Source organism: Seriola aureovittata, chromosome 24 (genome assembly GCF_021018895.1).
Source record: "Seriola aureovittata isolate HTS-2021-v1 ecotype China chromosome 24, ASM2101889v1, whole genome shotgun sequence".
Taxonomy (NCBI): Eukaryota; Metazoa; Chordata; class Actinopteri; order Carangiformes; family Carangidae; genus Seriola; species Seriola aureovittata.
The window spans coordinates 1-5,000 of NC_079387.1; the positions used below are offsets into that span (position 1 = coordinate 1).

At 49.7% G+C, this 5,000-nt stretch overlaps 13 non-coding genes across 13 annotated transcripts in view; all 13 read right to left on the reverse strand.

The window, feature by feature from the left end:
* Positions 1-244: 244 nt before the first annotated feature.
* Positions 245-363, reverse strand: LOC130165865 (5S ribosomal RNA). Its single transcript, XR_008827045.1, has one exon. It is a non-coding gene; the product is annotated as a 5S ribosomal RNA (ribosomal RNA).
* A 275-nt stretch (positions 364-638) lies between these two features.
* Positions 639-757, reverse strand: LOC130165866 (5S ribosomal RNA). The gene has a single exon (XR_008827046.1). It is a non-coding gene; the product is annotated as a 5S ribosomal RNA (ribosomal RNA).
* A 270-nt stretch (positions 758-1,027) lies between these two features.
* LOC130165867 (5S ribosomal RNA) lies at positions 1,028-1,146 on the reverse strand. The gene has a single exon (XR_008827047.1). It is a non-coding gene; the product is annotated as a 5S ribosomal RNA (ribosomal RNA).
* Positions 1,147-1,421: 275 nt separating this feature from the next.
* LOC130165868 (5S ribosomal RNA) lies at positions 1,422-1,540 on the reverse strand. Its single transcript, XR_008827048.1, has one exon. It is a non-coding gene; the product is annotated as a 5S ribosomal RNA (ribosomal RNA).
* Positions 1,541-1,815: 275 nt separating this feature from the next.
* LOC130165869 (5S ribosomal RNA) lies at positions 1,816-1,934 on the reverse strand. Its single transcript, XR_008827049.1, has one exon. It is a non-coding gene; the product is annotated as a 5S ribosomal RNA (ribosomal RNA).
* Positions 1,935-2,209: 275 nt separating this feature from the next.
* On the reverse strand, positions 2,210-2,328 carry LOC130165870 (5S ribosomal RNA). Its single transcript, XR_008827050.1, has one exon. It is a non-coding gene; the product is annotated as a 5S ribosomal RNA (ribosomal RNA).
* A 275-nt stretch (positions 2,329-2,603) lies between these two features.
* Positions 2,604-2,722, reverse strand: LOC130165871 (5S ribosomal RNA). Its single transcript, XR_008827051.1, has one exon. It is a non-coding gene; the product is annotated as a 5S ribosomal RNA (ribosomal RNA).
* Positions 2,723-2,997: 275 nt separating this feature from the next.
* On the reverse strand, positions 2,998-3,116 carry LOC130165872 (5S ribosomal RNA). Its single transcript, XR_008827052.1, has one exon. It is a non-coding gene; the product is annotated as a 5S ribosomal RNA (ribosomal RNA).
* Positions 3,117-3,390: 274 nt separating this feature from the next.
* On the reverse strand, positions 3,391-3,509 carry LOC130165874 (5S ribosomal RNA). Its single transcript, XR_008827053.1, has one exon. It is a non-coding gene; the product is annotated as a 5S ribosomal RNA (ribosomal RNA).
* A 275-nt stretch (positions 3,510-3,784) lies between these two features.
* On the reverse strand, positions 3,785-3,903 carry LOC130165876 (5S ribosomal RNA). The gene has a single exon (XR_008827055.1). It is a non-coding gene; the product is annotated as a 5S ribosomal RNA (ribosomal RNA).
* A 275-nt stretch (positions 3,904-4,178) lies between these two features.
* On the reverse strand, positions 4,179-4,297 carry LOC130165877 (5S ribosomal RNA). Its single transcript, XR_008827056.1, has one exon. It is a non-coding gene; the product is annotated as a 5S ribosomal RNA (ribosomal RNA).
* Positions 4,298-4,572: 275 nt separating this feature from the next.
* Positions 4,573-4,691, reverse strand: LOC130165878 (5S ribosomal RNA). The gene has a single exon (XR_008827057.1). It is a non-coding gene; the product is annotated as a 5S ribosomal RNA (ribosomal RNA).
* A 275-nt stretch (positions 4,692-4,966) lies between these two features.
* Positions 4,967-5,000, reverse strand: part of LOC130165879 (5S ribosomal RNA) — a 119-nt gene continuing 85 nt past the window's right edge. Inside the window, exon 1 of the ribosomal RNA XR_008827058.1 lies at positions 4,967-5,000. This exon is cut by the window's right edge and continues 85 nt beyond it. This is a non-coding gene — a ribosomal RNA (5S ribosomal RNA).

Genomic DNA, 5,000 nt, shown 5'->3' on the forward strand with positions numbered 1-5,000 from the left:
AAAAACATGACGATCATGTCCTTCATGCACGAAGCTACGTGTTTATGTCTAGCGCAGGAGCCTTTCCTTTTCAGCGTTTGCTTGTTGCTTTGGCTCTCAACATGTCAACTTTGTAACATTTTAATACAAAAGTGTCTTTACATTGTGATCTGTGCTGTCCCCAAAAGTGCAGCCAGGTGCAGAGTAACAGGTTGTTGAAGCAGGAGCAGCAGCGTCCTCTGCTGATTGCAAAGAGATGCGAAAAAGCTTACAGCACCTGGTATTCCCAGGCGGTCTCCCATCCAAGTACTAACCAGGCCCGACCCTGCTTGGCTTCCGAGATCGGACGAGATCGGGCGTGTTCAGAGTGGTATGGCCGTAAGCGAGAGGGAGCGCGACAAATACCCTCTTTAAACATGACGATCATGTCCTTCATGCACGAAGCTACGTGTTTATGTCTAGCGCAGGAGCCTTTCCTTTTCAGCGTTTGCTTGTTGCTTTGGCTCTCAACATGTCAACTTTGTAACATTTTAATACAAAAGTGTCTTTACATTGTGATCTGTGCTGTCCCGTCCCCAAAAGTGCAGCCAGGTGCAGAGTAACAGGTTGTTGAAGCAGGAGCAGCAGCGTCCTCTGCTGATTGCAAAGAGATGCCAAAAAGCTTACAGCACCTGGTATTCCCAGGCGGTCTCCCATCCAAGTACTAACCAGGCCCGACCCTGCTTGGCTTCCGAGATCGGACGAGATCGGGCGTGTTCAGAGTGGTATGGCCGTAAGCGAGAGGGAGCGCGACAAATACCCTCTTTAAACATGACGATCATGTCCTTCATGCACGAAGCTACGTGTTTATGTCTAGCGCAGGAGCCTTTCCTTTTCAGCGTTTGCTTGTTGCTTTGGCTCTCAACATGTCAACTTTGTAACATTTTAATACAAAAGTGTCTTTACATTGTGATCTGTGCTGTCCCCAAAAGTGCAGCCAGGTGCAGAGTAACAGGTTGTTGAAGCAGGAGCAGCAGCGTCCTCTGCTGATTGCAAAGAGATGCCAAAAAGCTTACAGCACCTGGTATTCCCAGGCGGTCTCCCATCCAAGTACTAACCAGGCCCGACCCTGCTTGGCTTCCGAGATCGGACGAGATCGGGCGTGTTCAGAGTGGTATGGCCGTAAGCGAGAGGGAGCGCGACAAATACCCTCTTTAAACATGACGATCATGTCCTTCATGCACGAAGCTACGTGTTTATGTCTAGCGCAGGAGCCTTTCCTTTTCAGCGTTTGCTTGTTGCTTTGGCTCTCAACATGTCAACTTTGTAACATTTTAATACAAAAGTGTCTTTACATTGTGATCTGTGCTGTCCCGTCCCCAAAAGTGCAGCCAGGTGCAGAGTAACAGGTTGTTGAAGCAGGAGCAGCAGCGTCCTCTGCTGATTGCAAAGAGATGCCAAAAAGCTTACAGCACCTGGTATTCCCAGGCGGTCTCCCATCCAAGTACTAACCAGGCCCGACCCTGCTTGGCTTCCGAGATCGGACGAGATCGGGCGTGTTCAGAGTGGTATGGCCGTAAGCGAGAGGGAGCGCGACAAATACCCTCTTTAAACATGACGATCATGTCCTTCATGCACGAAGCTACGTGTTTATGTCTAGCGCAGGAGCCTTTCCTTTTCAGCGTTTGCTTGTTGCTTTGGCTCTCAACATGTCAACTTTGTAACATTTTAATACAAAAGTGTCTTTACATTGTGATCTGTGCTGTCCCGTCCCCAAAAGTGCAGCCAGGTGCAGAGTAACAGGTTGTTGAAGCAGGAGCAGCAGCGTCCTCTGCTGATTGCAAAGAGATGCCAAAAAGCTTACAGCACCTGGTATTCCCAGGCGGTCTCCCATCCAAGTACTAACCAGGCCCGACCCTGCTTGGCTTCCGAGATCGGACGAGATCGGGCGTGTTCAGAGTGGTATGGCCGTAAGCGAGAGGGAGCGCGACAAATACCCTCTTTAAACATGACGATCATGTCCTTCATGCACGAAGCTACGTGTTTATGTCTAGCGCAGGAGCCTTTCCTTTTCAGCGTTTGCTTGTTGCTTTGGCTCTCAACATGTCAACTTTGTAACATTTTAATACAAAAGTGTCTTTACATTGTGATCTGTGCTGTCCCGTCCCCAAAAGTGCAGCCAGGTGCAGAGTAACAGGTTGTTGAAGCAGGAGCAGCAGCGTCCTCTGCTGATTGCAAAGAGATGCCAAAAAGCTTACAGCACCTGGTATTCCCAGGCGGTCTCCCATCCAAGTACTAACCAGGCCCGACCCTGCTTGGCTTCCGAGATCGGACGAGATCGGGCGTGTTCAGAGTGGTATGGCCGTAAGCGAGAGGGAGCGCGACAAATACCCTCTTTAAACATGACGATCATGTCCTTCATGCACGAAGCTACGTGTTTATGTCTAGCGCAGGAGCCTTTCCTTTTCAGCGTTTGCTTGTTGCTTTGGCTCTCAACATGTCAACTTTGTAACATTTTAATACAAAAGTGTCTTTACATTGTGATCTGTGCTGTCCCGTCCCCAAAAGTGCAGCCAGGTGCAGAGTAACAGGTTGTTGAAGCAGGAGCAGCAGCGTCCTCTGCTGATTGCAAAGAGATGCCAAAAAGCTTACAGCACCTGGTATTCCCAGGCGGTCTCCCATCCAAGTACTAACCAGGCCCGACCCTGCTTGGCTTCCGAGATCGGACGAGATCGGGCGTGTTCAGAGTGGTATGGCCGTAAGCGAGAGGGAGCGCGACAAATACCCTCTTTAAACATGACGATCATGTCCTTCATGCACGAAGCTACGTGTTTATGTCTAGCGCAGGAGCCTTTCCTTTTCAGCGTTTGCTTGTTGCTTTGGCTCTCAACATGTCAACTTTGTAACATTTTAATACAAAAGTGTCTTTACATTGTGATCTGTGCTGTCCCGTCCCCAAAAGTGCAGCCAGGTGCAGAGTAACAGGTTGTTGAAGCAGGAGCAGCAGCGTCCTCTGCTGATTGCAAAGAGATGCCAAAAAGCTTACAGCACCTGGTATTCCCAGGCGGTCTCCCATCCAAGTACTAACCAGGCCCGACCCTGCTTGGCTTCCGAGATCGGACGAGATCGGGCGTGTTCAGAGTGGTATGGCCGTAAGCGAGAGGGAGCGCGACAAATACCTCTTTAAACATGACGATCATGTCCTTCATGCACGAAGCTACGTGTTTATGTCTAGCGCAGGAGCCTTTCCTTTTCAGCGTTTGCTTGTTGCTTTGGCTCTCAACATGTCAACTTTGTAACATTTTAATACAAAAGTGTCTTTACATTGTGATCTGTGCTGTCCCGTCCCCAAAAGTGCAGCCAGGTGCAGAGTAACAGGTTGTTGAAGCAGGAGCAGCAGCGTCCTCTGCTGATTGCAAAGAGATGCCAAAAAGCTTACAGCACCTGGTATTCCCAGGCGGTCTCCCATCCAAGTACTAACCAGGCCCGACCCTGCTTGGCTTCCGAGATCGGACGAGATCGGGCGTGTTCAGAGTGGTATGGCCGTAAGCGAGAGGGAGCGCGACAAATACCCTCTTTAAACATGACGATCATGTCCTTCATGCACGAAGCTACGTGTTTATGTCTAGCGCAGGAGCCTTTCCTTTTCAGCGTTTGCTTGTTGCTTTGGCTCTCAACATGTCAACTTTGTAACATTTTAATACAAAAGTGTCTTTACATTGTGATCTGTGCTGTCCCGTCCCCAAAAGTGCAGCCAGGTGCAGAGTAACAGGTTGTTGAAGCAGGAGCAGCAGCGTCCTCTGCTGATTGCAAAGAGATGCCAAAAAGCTTACAGCACCTGGTATTCCCAGGCGGTCTCCCATCCAAGTACTAACCAGGCCCGACCCTGCTTGGCTTCCGAGATCGGACGAGATCGGGCGTGTTCAGAGTGGTATGGCCGTAAGCGAGAGGGAGCGCGACAAATACCCTCTTTAAACATGACGATCATGTCCTTCATGCACGAAGCTACGTGTTTATGTCTAGCGCAGGAGCCTTTCCTTTTCAGCGTTTGCTTGTTGCTTTGGCTCTCAACATGTCAACTTTGTAACATTTTAATACAAAAGTGTCTTTACATTGTGATCTGTGCTGTCCCGTCCCCAAAAGTGCAGCCAGGTGCAGAGTAACAGGTTGTTGAAGCAGGAGCAGCAGCGTCCTCTGCTGATTGCAAAGAGATGCCAAAAAGCTTACAGCACCTGGTATTCCCAGGCGGTCTCCCATCCAAGTACTAACCAGGCCCGACCCTGCTTGGCTTCCGAGATCGGACGAGATCGGGCGTGTTCAGAGTGGTATGGCCGTAAGCGAGAGGGAGCGCGACAAATACCCTCTTTAAACATGACGATCATGTCCTTCATGCACGAAGCTACGTGTTTATGTCTAGCGCAGGAGCCTTTCCTTTTCAGCGTTTGCTTGTTGCTTTGGCTCTCAACATGTCAACTTTGTAACATTTTAATACAAAAGTGTCTTTACATTGTGATCTGTGCTGTCCCGTCCCCAAAAGTGCAGCCAGGTGCAGAGTAACAGGTTGTTGAAGCAGGAGCAGCAGCGTCCTCTGCTGATTGCAAAGAGATGCCAAAAAGCTTACAGCACCTGGTATTCCCAGGCGGTCTCCCATCCAAGTACTAACCAGGCCCGACCCTGCTTGGCTTCCGAGATCGGACGAGATCGGGCGTGTTCAGAGTGGTATGGCCGTAAGCGAGAGGGAGCGCGACAAATACCCTCTTTAAACATGACGATCATGTCCTTCATGCACGAAGCTACGTGTTTATGTCTAGCGCAGGAGCCTTTCCTTTTCAGCGTTTGCTTGTTGCTTTGGCTCTCAACATGTCAACTTTGTAACATTTTAATACAAAAGTGTCTTTACATTGTGATCTGTGCTGTCCCGTCCCCAAAAGTGCAGCCAGGTGCAGAGTAACAGGTTGTTGAAGCAGGAGCAGCAGCGTCCTCTGCTGATTGCAAAGAGATGCCAAAAAGCTTACAGCACCTGGTATTCCCAGGCGGTCTCC